Source organism: Arachis ipaensis, chromosome B8 (genome assembly GCF_059453495.1).
Source record: "Arachis ipaensis isolate K30076 ecotype BB chromosome B8, ASM5945349v1, whole genome shotgun sequence".
NCBI lineage: Eukaryota > Viridiplantae > Streptophyta > Magnoliopsida > Fabales > Fabaceae > Arachis > Arachis ipaensis.
In genome coordinates, this window is record NC_142443.1 from 28,850,104 (window position 1) to 28,875,098 (window position 24,995).

The 24,995-nt window shown below is 40.0% G+C and overlaps 1 pseudogene; it reads left to right on the plus strand.

Moving 5' to 3' along the window:
• Window positions 1-4,319: 4,319 nt before the first annotated feature.
• LOC148547550 (sodium/calcium exchanger NCL2-like) lies at window positions 4,320-24,567 on the plus strand (annotated as a pseudogene).
• Window positions 24,568-24,995: the final 428 nt, after the last annotated feature.

The following is a 24,995-nucleotide window of genomic DNA, read 5'->3' on the forward strand; positions in this document are numbered from 1 at the left end:
GGAACCTACTAATTCTATAGCCAAGTCAACTCCCCTGATCATGCCAACCAAATTTTATTTTACTCAACCACAAGTAATCATTACTAGCATTATCCACATTAGAAGTTTTTTCAGACCAAAACCATTCCACCTCTAAGCCAAATTGAGTTACCAGATTATAAGAGAGGATGTTAGCTTTTAAATTATGATTCAAAAGAGACTAAATACCATCAAAAGTCCACTTGCCATTAGACCATAAATCTAAAATAAGAAGACATGAGTAAGAGATATACACATAATCATCTTTTCAGATAAGGTCCCTTCCTTCTTCCAAGAATCAAACAAGAATTTTGTTCAAATCGCCCAATACACCAATTAATTTCCTCTTTCAAATAGCCAAAGACTTTTCACAAATACTTCTAAACATGGGAGCCCTTACTGAAATTAAAACTACAACGATCACTGTGAAAAGAGATATACTTCGTTATTAGCATTCTGAGCAAATTTTATCAAGTTATTTAATAAATTGTCATAGTAATTTTTCCATCAAGGAGATGTTACCACAGGATAGATCTCTTATGCCAAGCACTCTATTATTTTTTTGGGAGCAACCAAAACCTTCTAGCTGGTAAGATTTAATCCCTTGTTGTTTGCTTAGCCTTTTCAAAAAAATTTTCTCATCATGGAAGAAATTTTATTAGTTATTGCCTTGGAAAAAAGGAAGACATGCATGTGTTACGAGGGAATAAACGTAACTCCGAATTAATAAGACAAAGTATTCCTGCCCTGCTAAGCATTCTACCTTTTCAACTAGCTAATTTTTCACTAATTTTATGGAAGAAGTTATGAAAAGATGCTGAAGTTGCCTAGGAATGATTGAGATTAACTCTGAGATACTTGCCCAAATCCTGAACAAACCTAATGGAAGGAACTCCCGTAAAGATATCTCTTTTTCTAGCAGAAACATTCTTTGAGCAAAGCACTTTAGATTTATCAACGTTAATTTTCATACCTGAGGCCTTGCAAAACTTATTCATAACCTCCATTACCATTTGCACTTGTTTCTTCCTAACTTTGCAAAAAAGTAATAAGTCATTAGCAAACATCAGGTCAGAAATTCTAGGACCCTTTTAGACACAAAAATTAGCTCCCAACTACCCTCATCCACTTGGTGATTGATATAATAGGCCAGATGTTCTATACACAAAACAAAAAGATAAGGTGACATTAGGTCACCTTGTCTAAGTACATGCCTTGAAAGAAAACTATCCAATTCACTGTCGTTCCAAAGGATAGACAAAGAAGATGCTGATACACAATTCATAATCAGTCTAATAATAAAGTCAGGAAAACCAAAATACTGAAGATTTTGTTCATGGAATCTCCAATCCACCCTATTATAAGTCTTTTCAAAATATATTTTAAAAGCTAGAATACCTTTATTTGACTTAGTATGCATCATGAAATGGAGGACTTCTTGCACAATGATGATATTATCTGGAGATCCTCTCCCTGTGATAAAACCACCTTGAAGTGGGCCAACAATATCAACAAGAAAAGGACGAACACTACAAGAAAAATGTTGAGTACTGTTGGATTTATTGTCGGATTCATCAAATAAATTCGACGGTAAATAATTTATCGTCAGATTGAATTTGACGGTATAAATAGCACCGGAAAATTGTTCACCGGCAGATTATTTTGTCCGACACTAATTATCGACGGTTTTTTCGTCGGTTTTTTAATGAATTTGTCAAGACTAAGTTGCTGATTACTGTCGGATTACACTGACGGTAACTTTGGCGCCATGTTACGTGTTTTGTCGCCCAATTACCGTCAAATTTGTCTGCCGGTAAATTATACGGTAGTTTTTCTTTTTTACAATTAAGCCACAATTAGTAGTCAAATTATAATTCTTATTAACGTAATTAGGACAGAAATTCAAAATTACCAGAAATCAACTAATGATTTTATTAAATATCAATTGTCTGAATATAATAAAATGTCACAGGAGAATAATACAATGAAATAGACATAAAATAAATTAAATTCTTAAACCCTATAGATCTCGGTAATCGTCGCCGTCATCGTCTTCCCCCTGCTGAGACAGCGGAGTAGGTGCTGATATCGGTGCCCTACTAGCAACACCACTGCCTCCAGCATGCATCTGCGTTGAACACCTCTATCTGCTCTCGCAAACGCTCTAGCTTCTCCGTTATTTGCGAGTTTATGGCTGCAGTGTCTCCTATGCGTGTAAGAAGCTTGTTGTACTTCTGTTCAGACTGCTGAGCTTGTTGGTGAAGCTCCTGTGTGAGTGTCTGTACCTCCTCCCTCAAGTAGACAACTTCCTCGGGATCGGTAGGGCTGGTGGCAGAGGTAGATGCAGATGAAGTTGCCAATGCAGAGGCGCGGAGGCCATTGGCGAAGAACAACCCCAACCTGAAAATGTGATTCTTGTGGGTCTCAAAGGCGGTCTCGCACTAAACCCTATCAGGATCTACCACTGAGGTATCAGAGCTGGGGTCGTCGTTCTCACTAGGCAGCTGGGATTAATGGGTCGCCAATCTCTGCAATGTAGTCTTCTTGTGTAACACACGTTGTGATTAGGATTACAGGTAATTAACTTTTAACCGAATAAATCTCAAACTTAGAATTAATTGAAACTCACATAATGAGCTGCAGACTTCTCATCAACAAATCTCTCCTTGTTGGCCTTCAACGTATGGGTATACTTGAAGGTCTCCGCTAGTGTCGCCTTACGATCCAACAACTTAAACTACACATATTGAAATCAACCAATAAAATAAATCAAGAAACAACTAATTCAAGTAATAATTAACAAACATTAGCAAACAACTTACCAACCTGTTCTTCGTCTTCATGAAGGTCGCCAACCCAACTGTATACTTCGACGACCTCGGCGAATCTCTGTTAGCGACGTTCGTCAGACGGTGATGCTTGAACCCCTTATCAGTTCTAAAATGGGCCTCCAGTTCTTTCTAGATAGATAGATGGATCCAAATTGTTAGGTGGTCATGCCCCTGACGAACGTCGCTAATCATCTGGTGAAGTCGTTTAGTTGTCCGGTGGTCATACATCTTCCTGATCATGAGATCATGTTCCGTATCCCATATAAATTTCAACTGCACAAAGTGATTCAACAACATTAGTTAGTTGAAATAAAATATAGTTCAAATACAGTTAATTCATCGTGTAACTCAGCCATGGATGGTCGTACATTGACTTAATCATCTCAGAGATCTCCTGTGTACATACATTATTCAGTGTAAACCTGTCAATGAAAAAAACTTAAGATTAACAAACACATAAACCTTATCCATATAAAAGATATTAAAATAGTAATAATTCACGCCTGCATGCTATCAGGCCAAATCCTCATTAGTATGACAGTCGGTGGTAGAGGGGCATCTTGCTGGGACGCGTTAAACGAATCACCCACCGTAGACTCTATCGTTGGATCTGTAGGGGGCATAGCAGAAGGAAGCACGCAGTTTGGGTTCGGGACCATGAGAACTACTGGTCCGCTGGACCCGCCTGTGCCGTCACAGGGGTCGACAGAGTAGTCGAGGTAGAGGGCGATGACAGAGCAGTCCCTGGAGATTCAGTGAAAATTCTTCCTCTACCATAACCACGAGACCCACTCGATCTATCTCTGCTACCCGTCGTCATGTCTACAAAGAAAATATATTATTAACACTAATCAGTTTATATACTATACAAATCCTTCAACATTTAGGAAAGTACATACTTTTTATATTTAATTTTTTTGTTTGAAAGCCATGTGAAGAAACTTCATACCACCATTACCATATATCTTTTTATTCTAAGTTCACTTTATTTTCATACTTAAATTCATAATATATATATATATATATATATATATATATATATATATATATATATATATATATAATGTTGTACATATAACACACACTTTTACTTAGCATATACATATATCTATCTTTATTTGGAATCATAGTGCTAAATTTAAAGCAATTTATGTTCATATAAATTTACTTAAAAGTGCATCTTAATTATTGATATCAAGCTTAACTTACTCATAAATCCTAAAGTAGCATATGATAACCAAATCCTAAATCATAAATTAATGTATAATTAATTCCTAAATCCTAAATTAACTTCATCGTAAAACCTAAATTAGCATATGATAATCAAATCCTAAATCCTAAATTAACATATAACTAAATCCTAAATTCTAAATTAACTTAACCCTAAATCTTAAATTAGCATATAATAATCAAATCCTAAATTAACATATAACTAAATCCTAAATTAACTTAAACAAAAAAAAAGTGACCATGAAACTTGAGGAGCGAACAGAAGAAGAAGAACTTAGGGGAGGGAGATGCAGTGGCGGTGCTGGACGGCGACGGCGACACATGAACAAAGAGAGAGAGAGAGAAAGAGAGAGAGAGAAAGAGAGAGTTACAATTGACGGAGGGGAGAGGAGGAACGAGCTAGTTTCGGTGAGGGGAAGAGGAGGCGGCGACAGGAGGGGCCGACGGCGGCGGGGAGAGAAGAGGGTTAGAGAGAGAGGGAGAAGAGAGGTTAGAGAGAGAAGGAGAGGGAGATGAGATTTCGAAATAAAGGGGGAGAGAGTTCGCCCTTTGAATTTTAGTGTTCGTTACTAGATAAATCCGACGGTAACGCATTGCGGTCACTAGTTAAAATGCAGTGTTCAACTAAAATAGGTTTACCAGTGGATTTTTTCGCCAGTAAATTTCATGCTACATTTTGTGCCTATTTTTTTCATTTTTCCTCCAACTATTACCGACGAATTTACCATCAGAAATGAAAATCCACTAGTAACACCTAACAAATTTCACATGAAAACCGTCCATAAATTCATCGGTAAAGCCGATGCTAATGTGCGACGCTAAATCTGACGGTAAATTATCCGATGATACTCAGTGTTTTTCTTGTAGTGGAAGTCTGTTGACAAGAACCTTTGTAATAATTTTATACACCACATTACAAAGACTAATAGACCTAAAATTCTTTATAGAAGATAGTACTTCTACCTTAAGAATAAGAACAATTAGAATTTCTACCATCTTGGGGTTAAAGGGACTACCCAAAAAAACATGCAAATTAAATTCCAAACATCAAATCCAATCGTCTCTCAATATTCTTTAAAAAAATAAACTTAAAAACTATCAGGACTTGAAGGCTAATAGGAATTTATGTTAAAGACAACTGCCTTAACTTCTTCCAAAATGACTGGTGTCATTAGATTGTTACACACATCATTATTAAGAGAGGATAAACAGACATGAAAATAATATCTTTTCCATAACGAAATCGTGCGTATTATTTTTCTTTATGACAAATTAAAACTATTTTATAGGATAAAAAAAATAATAAATATGAAAAAATTTGGTACTAAAATAATTTTTTTTATACTGATAAAATTTTGTCTGATTGATTTAGGATTACAAATTATTTTCTTTTTTTGTTTCCAACAGAAACAAAATTGCTCAATTATCTCTATAAAACGAAATGATACTACAAAATAAATAAATAAATAAATAAATAATTTTTTAAAAGCAAGCCAACTTCTTCGGTAATAACCTAAGGGGCAAGTATCCCTTTACATGCACGACTTCAATTATTTGTATTATATATCCTATTTTTAGAAATTTGAATTCAACCTATTTGGCTAATGGGGTGAATAAATCTTCAATATTCTTGGACCTGGTATCTTTGGTGCTAGTGCCTTTGATATCCTTGCTGCACTCCCTGAGTCCTTGATTCTTCTTGGTAATAAACTAATAACTATATCTTTTTTTTTTTTTTTCATTAGAGTAAATTAAGGTTTATTATTCTTCTATCCTTACAGTAGTTCTATTAACTTTTCAGTTAGATTCTCATATTTTAAGAATTTGCAATAATTTAATTTTTATATTAGATAAAAATGTTCAATTAAATTTTCTCAAATTATTTTTTGTTAAAAAATACACAATATTTTTTTATATTTTGTATTTGACATATGATGAACTATGAAATATTCTAAAAATAAATATTTTAAAATTATTGCATTTTCTTAAAATAATAACTAGCTAATAAGGATATGATTATACACATTTTTATTTTGTATAAATTTTTATATTATAAAAATTGAAAATCTAGTAAAATTATAAAAAATAACAGAATAATTAAATTTTAAATTAATTAGACTTGTAAAGTGAGTTGAACTTGCAAAATTATTTGAAACATGTTGAAGTTGCCCTCATTAATATTTTTCAACTACAAAAGGATTATTTTACTGACCACTTAATTATCCTTGTAAATTTTGTATTAGATAGTAATATAACACTAATTGAATAATGTAAATGCTTCAACTTATGCTTTGAAATATTAACTAAAAAAACTACTAATTCGTTTTATATATTTTCATTCAATAGTCAAAGGATATATAGATGATGATTTATCTTGTGACATCTATAAAAAAAAAGCATCGTTTTAGCACATAATTTTATTGTTTGCATATTTTCAAACTTGAATATATTTTCTAGACTTCTAGTTTTGTGTTATCTGTTAATGATGCTGATGATGACTTTGCACAATACGTGTATAGCTAGTTTAGTACATAATTATATATTTTGCACCAATAATCGGTGTTAACTTATTATGAAGAAATGTAATGATTCAATATGGAAAACTAGAATCCTACTCGGAACAAAGAATGCAACTTGATGTTACTATTAAAAGTTTGAAATAACTAACACCATAACAAATCACAAATCTTGATATAGCGCTTGCTTCATTTGAAATAATTAACTCCACTTCTCTTATTATTTTTGTTTGAAATAGTAGCGTTGGTGCTTATATTATTTTCTCTTTGCTAAAACTTGTCAAATCATCTACAACTTGAAGTAAAAATCTGTACGTAAATTTTTATTTTTTATTTTGAATTTTTGTTTCTTTTCAATAATTGTTTTATTTTATTTTGAAAGTATCTGGACTAGTGAGCAGTGGCGAGATAGCACGAGAATATGCTGCAACTGGAGTAGGGTTATTGGCTGGATCGTCAATCTTGCTTGTGACGGTAGTGTGGGAACATGTGTTGTCACTGGCGGCAAAGAATTTCAGCATACGAATGAAGATTCTAGAATATTCTCTCAAGGTTCTAACTCACCACTCTCAAAGCGGCATTGACAGGTCAGTTCCACGGTTCCACCTCACTCCTTTAATTGGTCAACTCTTATACATACAACTCATAGAAAAATTTTTAAGTATATTGAGAACATCGATATTCCAGTTGTTTTAACCGTTGATTTCAATTAATATATATTATATATATATATATTTTAATTCAAATTAATGGTTAAAACAACTGAAATATCGGTGTTTTTGATACACTTGAAACTCTTCCCAACTTATATATATGGAAAGACACAGTAATACTTAAAATAATATAAATAATTTGTTTTATATAAATTTAGCTACCAAATTGATTTTCATATTAGACTGCTTATGTGAAAGGATTAATCTAAAAAAATTAAAGTTTTTTTCTGATTTTTTTACATTTTTTACTAGATAATGATAGAAATTAATATATCTAACTTTTTTAACAAAAAATTTGGCATAAAATTAATTAAATAAAATATGAAAGATTAATTTAATAATTAAAATTTGTTAAAATAAAGTGTTAGAGTAAATTTTTTTGGACTTGATTTTAAGTATTACTTATTTTTTTTTTTTTTGCAAATATTAATTTGAGTAATTATTAAGAGTCTTAATTTAGTTTTTTTTTATTAACACTTAAACAAATAAAAATTTAAAATATATATGTTAAAAACTAAAAATATTAAAATTTTCTGTTTAAAAATTAAGAAGCTAAGATATGATGAATTAGATCTCTCAATTATTCTTACTCTTCTATTGTTAAATATAATGTAAGATCTAGTTATATATTCATCATGATTATTGTCAAACTGAACAACCTATTAGATTATCTTAAATGAATGATTTTGTCCTTAAATTAATGCCTATAACAGATTTGATCTGTTTTAATAGTAAATTGTCCCACCAACTTAAGTTAATTTAGTAGTTAGTTTACTAGTTTACTTAAATAATTATAAAAAATTTAAATTTTATTTTATGTAAACATTAAACTCATTGTTTAACAAAAAATCTTTAAATAAAACTTGAATTCATAACAAATTAATTTTTTGCCAACCAAACTAAAAAAATATCAAAAAAAAAAAAATAGTTTATTCCGATTTGCATACTTAAATTAAAAGAGTCAAAGTACTTCGTCTGAATATTATATCTTATTGTTCGGTAAGTTAGGTTACCGGACGATTTGGATTGTCGGTTGAGTATGAAGATGGATCTCTGCCTCGGTCTGGACTCTGGGAACGGTTAGTGCTGGCTGTCGATCTGCCGAGCTCTTGATGAATTGAGGGAGGTGTCACTGTCACCTGCAATGACACTCCGACGCCCAAGTTAGTAGAGTGTATAGGTGATGCGAGGAGTTGGAGTGGGATGACGTACCTTGGGGAGGGGTAGGACCCTCCCCTTATATACCTTGTCAGTGGGTGGACCCCGCGAGGGGAGGCCTCCTTCCAAGAAGTTTCGCTTCCCCCAGCTGTCAAGCAGCTGTTAGTCAGGACGCGTGTTCGGGTCCTGGGTTTGGGCGGAATGCAAACGCCGACCCGGCCGTGTAGGCCGGTCCGTTTCGGGTCGGGCGGTAGACTTGCTCAGCTGGGCTGGGCCGTAACAGTGCCCCAACGCGCCAGATGCGGACGTAAGCGTCGTGTATGGTGCGTTCCCTCTCTCCATTTTGCCCAGTCGTCGTCTTGCTAGTCCCTCGTGGTGAGGACGCGCCTCCTACGCGTGTACAGACCTGTTCGTTGTAGGGGTGTGTCCTTTGTCGCCTCGTTTACCGCGCCGAGCATTTAATGCTCTTAATGGCAGTTCAAAACCCTGCGAGAAAAGACCATTGTACCTCTGCCTTTTGCGCTTCTCAGAGTTGGTTTCCTTTACAGTTTCCATTTGGTTTTGCTTTAGTTTCACTACATTTTCATTGCTCCCTCATTTCTTTCGTAAGAACCCCCATCGCAAACTCCTGCTTCGTCCAGATTCTTATCAGTTCTTCGATCCCTTTTCATCATCATTCCTATTCTGGTAAGCTTCCTATCCTTTTTCTTAGTATTGGTGTTTATTTTTCGCTTTGCATGTGCGTTTGGTATGAACTGATTGATGTGAATTGCGTATCCTCTTGTGTTTTAGCATTAGGTAGGTACTGTAGGGGGTTACCATTTTAGGATTTTGTTTTTTCGGTCTTCTTATTTCGAGGATTATGACTGATGGATAGGCAATCTATAGTTTTCTGGTGGTGTCGTAGCTTTCTGGTAATACTTCCGGCCTCCCGGGCTTATAGACTGATTTTGAGTGGTGCCCCCACTGTAGGTATGGATCGGCGTCGTGTTGTGAGGGAAGTGAGACCGGCTCCATACGACCGGTACGCCTGGGTGACGTCAGACGTAAAGGAGACCCCAAACCAAATGTCCCTGGAGGAACTTGACGAGTTTTGACGGGCCGACTACCTTTGCAGGGGAACCGACGAGGAAGCTAACTACGCAGCCTTTGTCCCTGCCGATAACGAGCGCATATATGAATTAAATCTGCACTCTCCCCAGGTCCCCGATTGGATGTGGCTGTACAAGGCCATGTTCACTCGCTTGGGAGTTCGCCTTTCCTTCTCCCCCTTTCAGATGGCGCTACTCAACCGTTGTGACGTAGCACCGTCCTAATTGCATCCGAACAGCTGGGCTTCCATTCGCTGCTTCAAGATGGTGTGTGAGTACCTGGAGCTGCCGGTCTCCGTAGAAGTGTTTCTTTTCCTTTTTACTCTTACAAACCCCTCAAAACAGGGGAAGGCTATGAAAGGCTATATGTCTTTTCAGTCGGCCCAAGGCCGACGAATTTTTGGCGTGTTTGAAGATTCCTACCATGGTTTTAAGGATAAGTACTTCAAGGTCCGCCCAGCCGAAGGTCAGCACCCCTTTTGGTTGACTCTAGAGGGGGAACGTCGCATACCGACGTACTGGAGTTTTAGGGCAGGGGCCAACGCTTTTACCAAAGTAACATACAAAGGGTTGTCTCCCGAAAACAAGAGGGTTGCCGATGTCTTGTTGGCCGTTTTTGGGAAAAACCTTGTCAACCCTCATCTTCTATTGGGTGACTGGAACATGGCTAGGAGTTATATCTGTGAGTAATTGTTTTGCTTGTCTAGCGACTTGTTTTTCCTTGCATGTTGTTTTGATTTTTCTGCTTGATTTGACTCGTAGTTTCTTTCTGTGTTTTGCTGCAATGTCAATGTCTGCCGAGGTGACTGGACTTGAGGGTTTGTATAACACCTTCTTGGCCGGTAGTGATGATGATTCCGCTACCCCTGATCAGGAGGCCCCAGGTAACGACGTCAATGAGCCTGAGGCCCAGTCTCAGTCTGCTCAGGGGGAGGGTCCCGAGGTCAATGCCTCTTCGGGTCCTCGGTTGGAGGTGGGGGATGGCTCGGGCTCGCGACCTGACGGGGCTGAGGAGGAAGATGATAATCCCAAGAAAAGAAAATCATCTGCTAGTCCCGAATTCGAGATAATCGAGGAGCCAAGGCAAAAGAGGCCGTCTTCTAGCCCGGAGGGGGTTCTTACTGTTATGGAGAAGAACTTTGATGCCGGAAACTTCATTGACTCCCAGTTACTTCCTGGCACGGAGGATTTCTTCTACGGCGAGGACCTTGCTTCGCAGGTGAGATGGATGTATCGCTGCTTGCTCAGAGGTGCCGCGATAGCGAGGAAAGCTGAATCTGCTCTAGCGGGAGCACGGACTCTGGAGACAAAGCTTGAGTCATCAGTTAAGGCTAACTCAAAGTATAGGGATGAAGTGAAACTACTTCGGGAGCAATTGGTTGCTGCCGAGGAGAGGGCCAAGGTGGCCGAAGAGAAGGCTAAGGCCGCGGAGGAGGAAACGAAGACTGCTGAAGAAAAGGTAAAGACTTCCGATGCGGCCGTGGCACGACTTACCGAGCGGGAGCTCACTTTGGAAAGTCAGCTTAACACCGCTCAGGGTTGAGTGGTCGCGTTAGAGAAAGAGCGTGATGAGGCTCTCTCTTCAGTCAAGATTGCTTAGGATGAGGCTACTGAATTCAAGAAGAAGTATAAAGACACTGTTAAGCAGGGGAGGAATGCTATCTTGACGACTGAGGAGGCTCTAAAGGCACAAGTAAAGCTCCTGGCTCCTGACTTTGATACCTCCGCCGTTGGCGTCTTTAAGACCATCAGGGATGGCAAAATTGTTGACATTCCGAAGAAGTGACTTGTATATCTGTAACGTGTATTTTGTGACTTGTAATCCCTCCTTGCGACCTTTTTAGACTTGTGTACTTTATGACAATGTTTGTTTGCCATTTTGTCGGCGTTTACTTTTTCTTGTTTTCTTTACCGTTTGCTGGTATTAACTCGTTTGTTCGCGAACGCCTTGTTGTTTAGTTGGTAATTGGTGAAGCCGGGATAAGGCTTTTACCGTTTTAGTAGCCGCGTTATGGCGTTTGTAGTTTTGTGGTCCTTGGGGTGATCAGCCCCGAGTCCGTTTACTCGTTACGACGCCTTTCTTAATAACAAGCGACGCAAAAAACAAAATAAATAACAAAAGATGACGAATAATAATGGTAACAAGCTTGACTGTAACATGGTAAAAGATGACAAGTAGAAGATGACAAGTGATTTGTCATAAGGTATTCTTACTAAACTGGCGGGTCTACTCTATGAGTAGAATCTTCTCAAGTTATTCGAGTTCCACGTTCTCGAGACTTCCTTGCCATCTAGTCATTCCAACTTGTAGGCGCCGTTGCCGATCACTTCTTTCACCCTGTAAGGGCCTTCTTAGTTGGCCGTCAGCTTTCCTTCCCTGGGTGTCGGGGCTTCGATATCATTGCGCCTTAGGACCAGGTCGTCTCGCTCGAACTCTTTCTTGAGTACCTTGGCGTTGTAGCGTAAGGCCATTCTTTGCTTTAGCGCTGTCTCTGATAAGTGGGCCATCTCCCTGGCCTCATCCACCAAGTCCTTTTCAACGGCCTCCTCGATTCCTCCCAAGAGTAGTCGCGGGCTCGGCTCGCCGATTTCCACGGGTATTATTGCGTCTACCCCATAGGTGAGTCGGAAAGGTATTTCTCCGGTGGTCGACTGTTGAGTTGTGAGGTAAGACTAGAGAACTAAGGCTAGTTCGTCTGCCCACGCCCCCTTCTTCTGGTTAAGTTACTTTTTGAGGCCTTGTAGGATGACCTTGTTCGCAGCCTCTACCTGTCCGTTGGTTTGGGGATGCTCAACTGACGAGAACTTTTGCTTTATGCCCAAGCCGGCCAGGAATTTTCCGAACCTTTTATCAGCGAACTGGGTCCCGTTGTCTGAGATGACGACTTCCGGGATCCCGAATCTTGCTATTACGTTCCTCCACATGAACTTTTGACAATTGGCTAAGGAAATGCTGGCGAACGGCTCTGCTTCTACCCACTTTGTGTAATAATCAATTGCCACTATCAGGTACTTGACTTGTCCCGGTCCGATCGGAAAGGGTCCTAATAGATCAACTCCCCATTTTGAGAAAGGCCGGGAAGCCGTGAGAAGACTGAGCTCGGTTGCCGGCGCTTTGTGGAAGTTAGAGTTTTTCTGGCATCTTTTGCACCTTCTCACAAACTCTTTAGAATCCGCCATCATGGAGGGCCAATAATACCTGGCCCTGATAAGCTTCCTGGCTAAAGCCTTCCCCCCGATGTGGTGACCACAACATCCTTCGTGGACTTCCCGGAGAACATACTCCGTTTGATCGGGGAGTAGGCATTTCAGCAATGGCTGGCTAAGCCCCTTTTTAAACAACTGGCCCTGTATGATTGCATACTTGGCCACTTCCCGCCTTGTTGCTTTGGCTGTCTTCTCGTCGTTGGGGAGCCTGGCCTTTTCCAAGAAGTCGATGATCGGGTTCATCCAACAAGGCTCTGACTGGGTTAGCTGCAGCACCACTGCTGGTTCTTTCATCAAACCTTGAATGAAGAATCGGTTGCCAGTCCCTGGCTTTGTGCTTGCTAGCTTGGACAGGAGGTCTGCCCGTGTGTTTCTTTCTCTCGTAATGTGTTGGATCGTGACCTCCTCAAACTGCTTGCTCAATTCTTTGACTTTCTCCAGGTACTTCTGTAACAGAGAGTCTCTGGCTTGGTAGGTCCAATTGGTCTGAGACATAACAACCTGCGAGTCACTACACACTTCTAGTCTTGTTGCTCCGACTTCCCTTGCTAGAGCTAGGCCGCCCAGCAGGGCCTCATATTCTGCTTGGTTGTTTGACACCGTGAAGTCGAATTTGACTGACTGCTCGTATATAACTCCGGCTGGGATCTCCAGGATGATTCCTACTCCTCCGAACATTTGGTTGGATGCTCCGTCAACGTGGAGCTTCCACCATGTGTTTGACGCCCCGTCTGGGTCTCCTGTTACTTCTACCAGGAAATCAGCCATGACTTGGGCCTTGATCGCGTGCCTGGGTTCATACTGTAAGTCATACTGGGAGAGTTCGATAGCCCAAGTCATCATTCTACCCGCCAAGTCGGGTTTCTGGAGTACTTGCCGGATTGCCTGATCCATCCTGACGATTACTTGGTGTCCTTGAAAGTACTGCCGCAGCCTGCGCGACGATGTCAAGAGCGCATACGCCATTTTCTCCAGCTTGCTATACCTTAGCTCTGCTCCTTGTAGTGCTTTACTCACAAAATATATTGGTTGTTGAGTCTTCCCCTCTTCTCACACCGAGACCGCCACCAAGGCCTCGTCGGTTACTGCCAAGTACAAGTAGAGCGTTTCTCCCTTCTTAGGTCTTGTGAGGACGGGTGGTGCCGAGACAATTTGTTTGAATTGCTTGAAAGCTTCTTCACATGCCGGGGTCCACTCGAACGCGATTCCCTTCTTCATTAGGTTAAAGAAAGGTAGAGCTTTGGCTGCCGATGCGCCGAGGAAACGAGATAGTGCTGTGATTCTGCCTGCCAGCCTTTGGACATCTTTCACGCTCCCTGGGCTCTTCATCTGAATGATTGCATCGCACTTTTCTGGGTTGGCCTCCACCCCTCGTTGGGTTATCATAAACCCCAAGAACTTACCGGCTTCGACGGTGAAGGCGCACTTTAGCGGATTGAGCCTCATTCCGTGCTGACAAAGAGACGCGAAGACGCTTTCCAGGTCACTTAAAAGGGCTTCGAGCCTGGCAGTCTTGACCAAGATATCGTCTACGTATACCTCTACCGTCTTGCCGATGAGGTCCCTAAAGACCTTGTTCATCAGCCTTTGGTATGTGGCCCCCGCATTCTTCAGTCCGAACGGCATAACCTTGTAGCAATATGTCCCTCCCGGCGTTATGAATGCCGTTTTTTCTTCATCTGGCGGGTGCATCGGTATCTGATTATACCCAGAATAGGCATCCATGAAGCTCAGATATCGGTAACCCGACGCCGCGTCGACAAGAGCATCGATGTTCGGTAGGGGGAAGGAATCTTTGGAACATGCTTTGTTAAGGTCGGATAATCCACGCACATTCTCCATTTCCTGCTAGGCTTTTTAACCAGGACCACGTTTGTGAGCCAGGTCGAGTAATCGAGTTCACGTATAAAGCCCGCTTCCAGTAGGCTGGCCGTCTGTTTGGCCACCTCTTCCGCCATTTCTCGGGACATTTTTCTCCTCCTTTGGGCCACTGGCTTTGCCTCCGGTCTCACGGCCAGCTGGTGTGACATGAACTGGGGGTCTATACCTGGCATGTCGGCCAGAGTCCAGGCAAACAAGTCGTCGTTGGCTCTGATCATCTCTATGAGGGGTTCTTTCAGGGCATGGGGCAGATTCCTGTTTACAAAGGTAAACTTCTCCTCTGAATCACCAACCCTGAACCTTTCAAGGTCTCCCTCTGGTTCCGGTCTGGATTTGTCATCGACCCTGGCGTCTAGGTCGGCAAGAAAGACCCCGGATGCTTCTTTAGATTTCTTTCTCAGGGAGAGGCTGGCATTGTCGCATGCGACTGCCGTCTCTAGATCTCCCCTGATGGTCCCAACTGATCCATCATCAGCTACAAACTTCATTAGCAATAACTTGGTGGAGATCGCCTCCCCAAATTCGTTGATGGTATTCCTCTCCAAGATGAGGTTGTAGGCCATCGAGTCTCTTAAGACCACGAACTCCGCCATTAGCGACCTATTCCCCCTACCTCCGCCTATGGAGGCCGGGAGGGAAATTACGCCGTCTGACTTGATGAAGTTATCACTTAGGCCTACCATGCCGTGCTGGTGACCCCTGAGGTCGGCGTCTCGTAGGCCCAGGGCATCAAAAACATTGCAAAACATGATATTGGAATCAGCTCCTGTGTCCACCAAGATCCGCTTTACTAGGCCGGTGCCCACCCTGGCCGTGATCACCATCGGCGGACTCTCCGTAACCTCATCGAACCATTGATCCTCGGGGCCGAAAGATATCGAGGGCAACCTGCGAGAGGTCGGTGCGGTGCCAGAGGACATAGCTAGAACCTTGGCGTCCTTTTTACTAGCCGACTTCGACCTGGGAGGGACATCCCTTCCAATCACCACATTCACCACGGTGAGGGCATGTTCCGCGTCCTCCTCGGGCTCCCGTCTCTGCTTTACAGTGTGACTTTTGTCCTCGGTTGACCGGTCCCTCCTCCTGGGTTCCCTTATTAGGTGGGCGAACTCGGCCAGCTTTCCTTCTCGGATGGGCTGCTCCAGGGCGTCCTTCAGGTCGAAGCAGTCTTGGGTCTTGTGGCTATATCCCTTGTGATAATCACAGTAAAAGTTCTTGTTTTCTTCTGTCCTGTCCCTGAGTTGTCGGGGCTTCGACAAGATGCCCTTGTCGGCAATTTGCTGATAAACCTCAACGATTGGAGCTGCTAGGGAGTGTAGTTGGTGAACTTCCCAACACGGGGAAAGGGTTTAAAAGTCTTGGCCGTTCCTCCGTCTCTGGAGTGTTCCTTGGACCTCTCACCGCCACCGGACGGGCGGGCACCAGGGTATGCGGGCTGCCGTTTATTGGCTGCCACAACCTGACTTACCTCTTCATCATTAATGTATTCTCTGGCTACGTTCTGAATTTCCTGCATTGTCCAAGTAGGCTTGGTGGTGAGATATTTTCGGAAATCCTCATTTAGCAAACCGTTGGTCAAGCATAAGTTGGCCATCGAATCCGTTAAGCCGTCTATCTCGAGGCACTCATCGTTGAATCTGTCCAGGTATTTTCTGGTCGGCTCGCCGTTTTGCTGCGTCACCCCTAGCAGGTTAATCGAGTGTTTTGCTTTGGCGATGCGCGTGGTAAATTGGGCCAAGAAAGAACGACTGATGTCGGCAAACGTGGTTATGGAACCCTGGGGGAGGCCATTAAACCAACGAATCGCCGGCCCAGTTAAGGTTACCGGGAAAGCCCGGCATCTCACTTCGTTGCCTACCCCTTCTAGGTTCATCCTAGCCTCGAAGGCCGTTAGATGCTCCTGGGGATCTTGGGTACCGTCGTACCTCATATCTGTCGGCTTGTCAAAGTGCTTTGGTAGCCGTACTCCAAGGATCGAGTGGTGGAAAGGGGTTGCCCCCATGACCACCAGTTGCCTTTCCCTACCATGTTCTCTGTTAGGGAGGCCTCTCCTCATCCTTTCTCGGCGGTTCACTTGCGGTGGTCGGCTTCTTCTTCTTCCTCGTCTGTCGCTTTCCCAGTCTTCTTCTTCGGTGTCTCTTGTTGGCGATCTGTCGTAGACCAGCAGGTCTCGCCTTCTCCTTAGCACTTCTCTGCTCTCCTGGGTTTCTGATTCTGTCCGGGGGCTCGAGGTCCACCTGGAGCGGCTCCTCCGGCGACTCCTTTCTCCCTTTTGTGTGGATCGGGAAGGTTCCTGGCTAGGAGTGGGCTGATGACTTTCACGGTTGGCTACTTCTCGCTCCAAGTTTTGCACCCTGTGGCGCAGCTCTTATATTATCCTAGCGTTGTCGCTGCCTGTCCCTCCAAAGGGTCGTCCCTCTGTGTGTCGCGGGGGAGATCTGCTGCCTTCGCAAACGGGGGCTCTGGCGGCTACCCCACTGCCTCGGGGATCTATCCCTTCCCCGCGGGTCCCGGCCCCACCAGAAACCAAAACAAAATCCATGTTGGGGAGAGTCCCCACAGACGGTGCCAATGTTCGGTAAGTCAGGTTACCGGACGATTCGGGTTGTCGATTGAGTATGAAGATGGGTCTCTGCCTCGGTCTAGACTCTGGAAACGGTTAGCGTTGGCTGCGGATCTGCCGAGCTCTTGATGAATTGAGGGGGGGAGGGTGTCACCTGCAATGACACTCCGACGCCCAAGTTAGTAGAGTGTATAGGTGATGCGAAGAGTTGGAGTAGGATGACGTACCTTGGGGAGGGGTAGGACCCTCCCCTTATATACCTTGTCAGTGGGTGGGCCCCGTGAGGGGAGGCCTCCTTCCAGGAAGTTTCGCTTCCCCCAGCTATCAAGCAGCTGTCAGTCAGGACGCGTGTTCAGGTCCTGGGTTTGGGCGAAATGCAAACGCCGATCCAGCCATGTAGGCTGGTCTATTTCAGGTCGGGTGGTAGAACTTACTTTCATAACTTGGCGTCGGCAAGAAGAAGGAATAATAGAATTGATGCTTTGGTGATTAATGGAAAGTTGGTAAGAAATCAAGCTAGGATTAAGATTGCCATCAGGAAGTTCTACAGAGATTTGTATCACCATGAGAGATCATCGGTGGTAGGTTTTAAGGACGGACTGGTTAACCGGATTAACGAAGAAAAATCCAGTGCGTTGGAGAGAATACCGTCATTGGAGGAGATTAGAGAGGCTGTTTGGGACTGTGAATTCTCTAAGGCTCCAGGTAGCGACGGGTATAATATGAACTTCATCAAGAAGTGTTGGGATGAGATTGGTACAGATTTCTCGTCAGCTGTACTGGACTTCTTTCGCTCATCAAGGTTGCCGTCTGACTCCAATATTACTTGGGTGGCCCTTGCACCGAAGTACTCTGGACCCAAGGAGATCAAAGACCTCCGGCCGATCAGTATGGTAGGCTGCATATACAAAGTAATTTTCAAGGTGATGGTCAGAAGGATGAGATTAGTGATGCCAGGCCTAGTAGGGGAGTCTCAAAGTGCATTTGTGAAAGGTCAAAAAATTCATGACGGAGCACTGATTGCGTGCGAAACAGTGCAATGGTTGAAGACGAGGAAGAAAAAGGCGGCAATTATTAAATTAGACTTCCAAAAGGCTTATGATCGGGTAAAATGGAACTTTGTGGATATAGTGCTGCAGAAGATGAGATTTGGTTGGAGATGGAGAGAATGGGTTAGGGAGTGTATCGGCACAGTGTCCATGGCAATTCTGATAAATGGTTCCCCATCAAAACCATTCAAGATGGAGAGAGGCTTGAGACAAGGTGACCCACTGTCTCCGTTCTTATTTGTTCTGGTAGTGGATGTCCTACACAGGATGGTAGGAGAGGCAGTGAGGAACAGACGAATCTCGCCGCTGCTGATTGGTAAGGAAAACATAGAGTTGTCACATCTCCAGTTTGCAGATGACACTATATTATTCTGCCCACCGGAGAAGGAGACCATCAGAAACTATGTCAGATTGTTAAGATGCTTTGAGATAATGTCGGGGTTAACAATTAACTTTGATAAATCCAGTTTAATCCCAATCAATTGTGAACAGTATTGGACTGACAACATGTGCAGCTTATTGGGATGTAAAGAGGCGAACCTTCCAGTCAGATATCTTGGTATTCCTCTAGGTGCAAACCTGAGGCCGGTCAAGACATGGAAACCGATAATCGACAAGGTTGAGGAAAAGCTCAGTTTGTGGAAGGCTAAGGTGCTGAATAAAAAGGGTAAGCTAGTCCTTATAAAGTCTGTGTTGAATAGCTTGCCAGTGTACTACCTGAGCCTATACAAGATGCCGAAGGCCGTGGCAGAAAAGTTGATATCATTACAGAGAAGATTCTTATGGAGCAAGGAGGAAGGTAGGAGTGGTATAGCACTAGTTAAGTGGGAAATAATTCAGGCCCCTAAAAAGGAGGGTGGTTTGGGGGTAGGTGATGCAGTGATTAGAAACTCTGCTCTACTCTTTAAGTGGTGGTGGCGCTTTTCAAAGGAGGAGTGTCCTTTATGGAAGAAGGTTGTATGCTCCTGCTACGACTTAAATCCAAATATGATGTTATCAACCCAGCCACTGCCTACTAGAGGGGGTCCATAGAAGGACATATGTCAGTTGCAGCTCAAGGATAGTAATGTAAGGGATAAGATGATTACTGGGTTGTCCATGGAGGTGGGTGATGGAAGGAGGACTCTGTTCTGGGAAGATGTCTGGCTTCAAGGCGGTTCACTCAAGTTGAGGTTTTCGAGACTCTTCTCTGTTTCAAACCAGCAAGGATCTGTCATAGGGGATTGTGGGTTTTGGGATGGGTTAGAATGGGTTTGGAACTTCCAGTGGAGGCGAGGCCTATATCAATGGGAGTTGGAATTATTAGATAGCTTGCATGAGTCTTTAAGGCCTATTAAACTAGCAAGTGACAAGCAAGACAGAGTTATGGAAGTTTGGTAAGGAAGAAATTTTTCAACTAACTCTTTTGTGCAGGTGGTGCAATCAGATACTCTCCCGGAGGATATCACCAGCTTCAGCTTCACCAGAACCATATGGAAAGGTTTGGCGCCACCACGAGTGGAGTTATTTATTTGGTTTGTTCTGATAGGAAGAGTAAATACTAAAAAAAGACTACATATGTTTGGAATACTTAGTCATGGAGACAACATATGTGTGTTATGTAAAAAAGATGTTGAACATATTCACCACTTGTTCCTGGGTTGAGTTTACTTGGCAGGTATGGTGTCGATGGCTTTCTGATTTCGGGAGAGAGTGGTCTATTCCAGGCTCACTAAAGGAACATTTTGAGAGCTGGACAGGAGTCGCAAACAGAAAGGAGGAGCGGAATAGGTGGATGTTGTGCTTCTTTGCGGTTATTTGGAATGTATGGCTTGAGAGGAACAGGCGAATTTTTAATTCCAAAGAAAGTAATCCAGAAGAGGTGTTTGAAAGATTCTTGACTAGCTATGGAGAGTGGAGTAGTTAGTTTGAAACCTTGTTGTTGTTGATGGCAATGCCGAAGATGACAATAGGGATAGTTTAATTACTTTTGCTTTATTTCCTTTATTTTCATGACTACAGTTTGGTTGTCTACCGCTCCACTGTATTGTGTTGAGCTCTCGTTCAAAAAAACAAAATACTTTTTTTCGTTACTTGTTCTTCCTGTTTCAAGATGGAGTTATGTGTTATAAATAATTTGGGTTTTCTTCTTGTCACATTAATAATATTATTTGGAGTTTTTTGTTGGTTTTAAAATATTTTAATTATTTTTTTGATATTTAAAATTTTCAAGGGCATTTTAGTAATTTTCTCTTATTATTTTGTTATTATTGTGGCAGATCGTGGCATTACCACAGATTTGGAGACAAGTTACACCGCATGGATCATGATTGTCTGATTTGTCTCGGTCATACCACTTGCAATTATGCAAATTCCAAATTTATTCCAATTTTCCTATGTCCCAAGAAATGTCACCTTTATTATTGCTCTCATTATCACTGCCATTTTTCTCATTATGTATTTCACTTATCAGATTTATCAACAAAAATCATTTTCTTTTCTAATAAAAAATTTGAGAATCCATTTTACTACTTTAATATATATATATATATATATATATATATATATATATATATATATATATATATATATATTATGGGTCTTTCTGTGGAAACTTTCACGAACAATCGTCGTTTTTTGATGGTTTTTCCGCTTCTCACGGCTGCTCTTTCCACCGTTGGAATGGAAAGTAAGAAAATAAGTCAAGCTAGAAGGAAAGCACTTTTAGATCAGTCGTGGACGGGGGAATTGCATGAATGACGAGCTTAAGCCTATAGTAAATATCGTCTGGTCTTCGAGCTGGTAGTTGGACCCAATTGGAGTAGTAGTGACAGGAGGGCATCATCTAGGTTGGAAATCTCCATTCATTGTTAGAGCTGTTGGAGAGCTTTAGAGCTCACTGGCGGACCCCCGCGTAGTAGGCACTAAGATATGCCTGTACTTTCAGATAGGTTGCTTTTCCTTCTGACTGATTAATGCAGAAACTGTATAAAAAAAGGACCGAGAACTACATATGGTCTGGTTCTATAGTATTTTTATTTATCCTTATAAGAGGGAGGGCGTGCTAAAGCCATGAATTTGATGAAGCTAATGGGGCTCCATGTCACTTTCTCGATCGAATTCTCCATATAAGAAAGCAGCATTAGGGTCGACTCAAGCAAGGGTTACAGTTACAAGAATAGGTCTTCGATCCGTTCATTCTGTCTTCAGTCTTTCAAGCTGAATTTCTTCTTGCATTTCCCCAAATAGAAATTTTAGGCGCAATAGAAAGGAATGCTGTAACCGGGATGGCGAGGTACTGTAGAAGAAAAAACCGCAAAATCCGATCCAATTTATCGTTTGTTGAATACCTCAATCCCAGGGCTAGAGATCCTCCTATAATAGTATAGTGCTGCGTAAACAAAATATTAGCTGTTTTTGTTTGGATTACTGTCTTAAACAAACCTGAAAGCAGGCTCGATCGTCGAAGCCAATTAGCAAGGAGCAGAGATATTATAAGTCCCACGAGCGAATCGGGGAACACATCCGGGAATACATGAGAGAGGAGGTTGGTGTTCCTCAACCCGTGGCCAAAAGTGGTGATTCGCCTCTTTGGAAAGGAATTTGCCTTCGTGTTCCGCAGGCGCTCAACGTCTAATTATATATATATATATATATATATATAATCATTTTGTTTGATCTCATGAGTATAGAAAAAAAGATTGAAAGTTAAGTATGTAAGAATTGTGATAGCTATTATATATATGTAAGAATCATTTATGCTATTTGAAGTGCAGGTTTTTGAACCTAGGATACAGAAAAGATTAAAGAAGGCTAGAATATGTGAAACATGATCATTTAATATTAAGAATATTGCAACATGTTCAAACCAATACCCTCCGAAGGATCCTCGCCAAGAATGGGACTCCAAATGTTAGTGCCATCAGAAGGTGAGATTTTTGCTATCAAATAGTTTAATTTGTCAATAACAATAATATACCCTAATTTATTCTTAAATTTAAAGGTATAAATAAGCTCAATGGTTTGTTAGCATTTTCATCCTAATTTATATATATTATTAGGCTTAATTTGACCTAATTTGTTTATTAAACAAGTCAAGTCAAGACTTTTTAAATAATTTTTTAAAAATATTATATACATATTAAAAATTAATTATTAAATTTGTCATTATATATTTATTTGTGTATAAATATATATATTATTTAATACATTTTTAATATATATTTTATATTTTAATATATATTCTATACAAATAATTGATTTAATGACTATTTTTTGTATTCATTTAGCATAATTGATAACTTTTAGTTGAAAAGATTACACATACAACAGGTTGAACTTATGTATGTTAAATTCTTGTAATCGAAACTGAAAATTGAACAATTACAAAATCATATTATTTCTTTTGTCCTTCCAAAAAAAGAAAAATTCACATATGTAAAATTGGATAGCTGATCTCTTTATTCTTGTATTAATTATTCAATTACCTAATTAAATTGACTACTACTTTTGCAGGTTGTATAAAGAAATAGATCAAGATGGGAGCAGTGGAATATCAGCTTCTGAACTTAGAGACCTGTTGCTAAGAAACAAAGTAACAGAGACAAGTATGAATAAGGAGAAAGAAATAGAAGAGGTGTTGAAAATTTTTGACCGGAATCATGACCAAAAAATAACTAAAGATGAATTTGTCAGTGGCTTGCATAGTGGCTTGATCAAACAAAGCATGCTTTGAATAAACAATATTTTTCAAGGAAATCATTGAAGGAAATATATCAGGTATATGAATATTTTAATGTATGTACTAATTAGCTTGTGAAGAAGAAAAAAATTCAATTCAAAATAATAATAACTGTTACGTTAATTTGAATAAAGTAGTATTAACAACACAGGTTATATAATGATGATAATTCATTGAAAACATTGACAGGTTTTTGAGCCCTGGATTGAAAACAAAAGAAAAGAAAAAGAAGGGAAGAAAGTCCTCACAAACAGCCATAAGAAGGTTAGCATCTTCAATAATAATTCTTTCTCTTAATCCTACACTTAATTACATATAGAATCCATTACTTCTAGCCCTGCTTCTTTATCAAGTTCTGAGTCTTAGGAAGACATATATAAGATAAGTACATAAAACATTACTTCTATTTGTCCCACCTTTAACTTGCAGAAACTTCATCTTTGGTGGTTTTTTTTAAAAAAAATTCTACATGTTTGTCTCCAAACATATTTGTTTTGACATTTTGATTCTTAAAAGGAAAAGTATAGGTAACCAACAAGATTTTTGAAATTAATAGAGTTAAAAGAGTAAATTTAATTAGTAGCATTAAATTAGAGTGTAATGTATTTTCATTTGATTGGTGGTTGTTCATGTTGTTCAAAATTTTCATTGTTCCCCTAGCACTCCCCTTCTTAAAATATTAATTATATTGCACATCTTTGAAATATGTTCAGTTTGACATTTTAGCAAGAGTTTAAATGTATAAGTTATATTTCTGTCTCTATTTAATTATCTTTAATTTTTATGTGAAAATCAAACAAATTTTACATTAGAAATGAAATATTTTGTATATTTTTATATCTGTTTCAATTTCTGAACAAATTTTTATCTTTAATACAAAGTTAAATAAGTATATCTCTCTAAATACTAATAAATTGTTAAAGAGTAACGATATTTCCAAAACTGCAGTATATCCAAAAACATCTTTCTAACTAATGTACAGAAAGAACTAAAGCATTAAAACAAAATTCTCTAGGGACTGAAGTCTTAAATATCTTAGAAATGTTAGAGGATCAATAGAATTTATTATTTTTTGTCAGTAGTTAATTAATAATATTTAAAAATATAGGTTAAAATTATGTTGTTAGACTATTAGACTAAAAATATTAGATTAATGGCTAAAAATACTAGTTAAAAACAATAATTTTTATTGGCTCGAGTTTTTTTTTTCCCCTTAAGGAAGTAAAGTGTGATTGCATACCTTCCAAAAGAATATTTAGAGTTCTGTTTCATTGAACATTGAAGACATGGGAAGAGGCTGACATGGTTGTAGAAGAGAAGCAAAACAAAGCAGTAATTGATAAATCAATATGGGCATGGATGAAGGCTATATCATATGTGGTGATAGGAATTGCTCTTTTATCCATTTTGGCAGATCCCCTTATAAAAAGTGTCAAGAATTTCTCTAACAATGCTGGAGTTCATCCATTCTTTGTGTCATTTATTTTGGTGCCATTGGCCACAAATGCTAGGGAAGCAACTTCAGCCATCAAAGAAGCAAGCCACAAGAAGCCTAGGACTACTTCTCTCGCCATTTCTGAGGTTAATTAATAGGTGGATACTACAATAAAAAATTTATAATTGTCTTTATGTGAAAAAATTTTTTTTGACCATTGGATAATGAATTGTATGGTTAGATTTTGATATTTATAAAAATGTTGTCTTTGTTTAAAATATAGCTAAATAGCAATGAGTTATAACTCAAATGGCATAATCTCTCCATACTCAATTAAGAGGTTGCGGGTTTGAATCTCCTACCTTTGATAAAAAAAAAATATAGCTAAATAAATAAGTCACACTTTTAAACAAAGCATCTTTATGAAAAGATATTTTTGCCATCTTCATTTGAGTAGTTGTCTAATTAATAATTACTTACTCACTCATCACCAAACCTTTTTTTTCTCCTTTCTTTTCTCTTTTCCACTGTTATTTAAGTATGAATAAAAAAGATTGTTTTTTTTTTTGTAAATTAAGTAAAT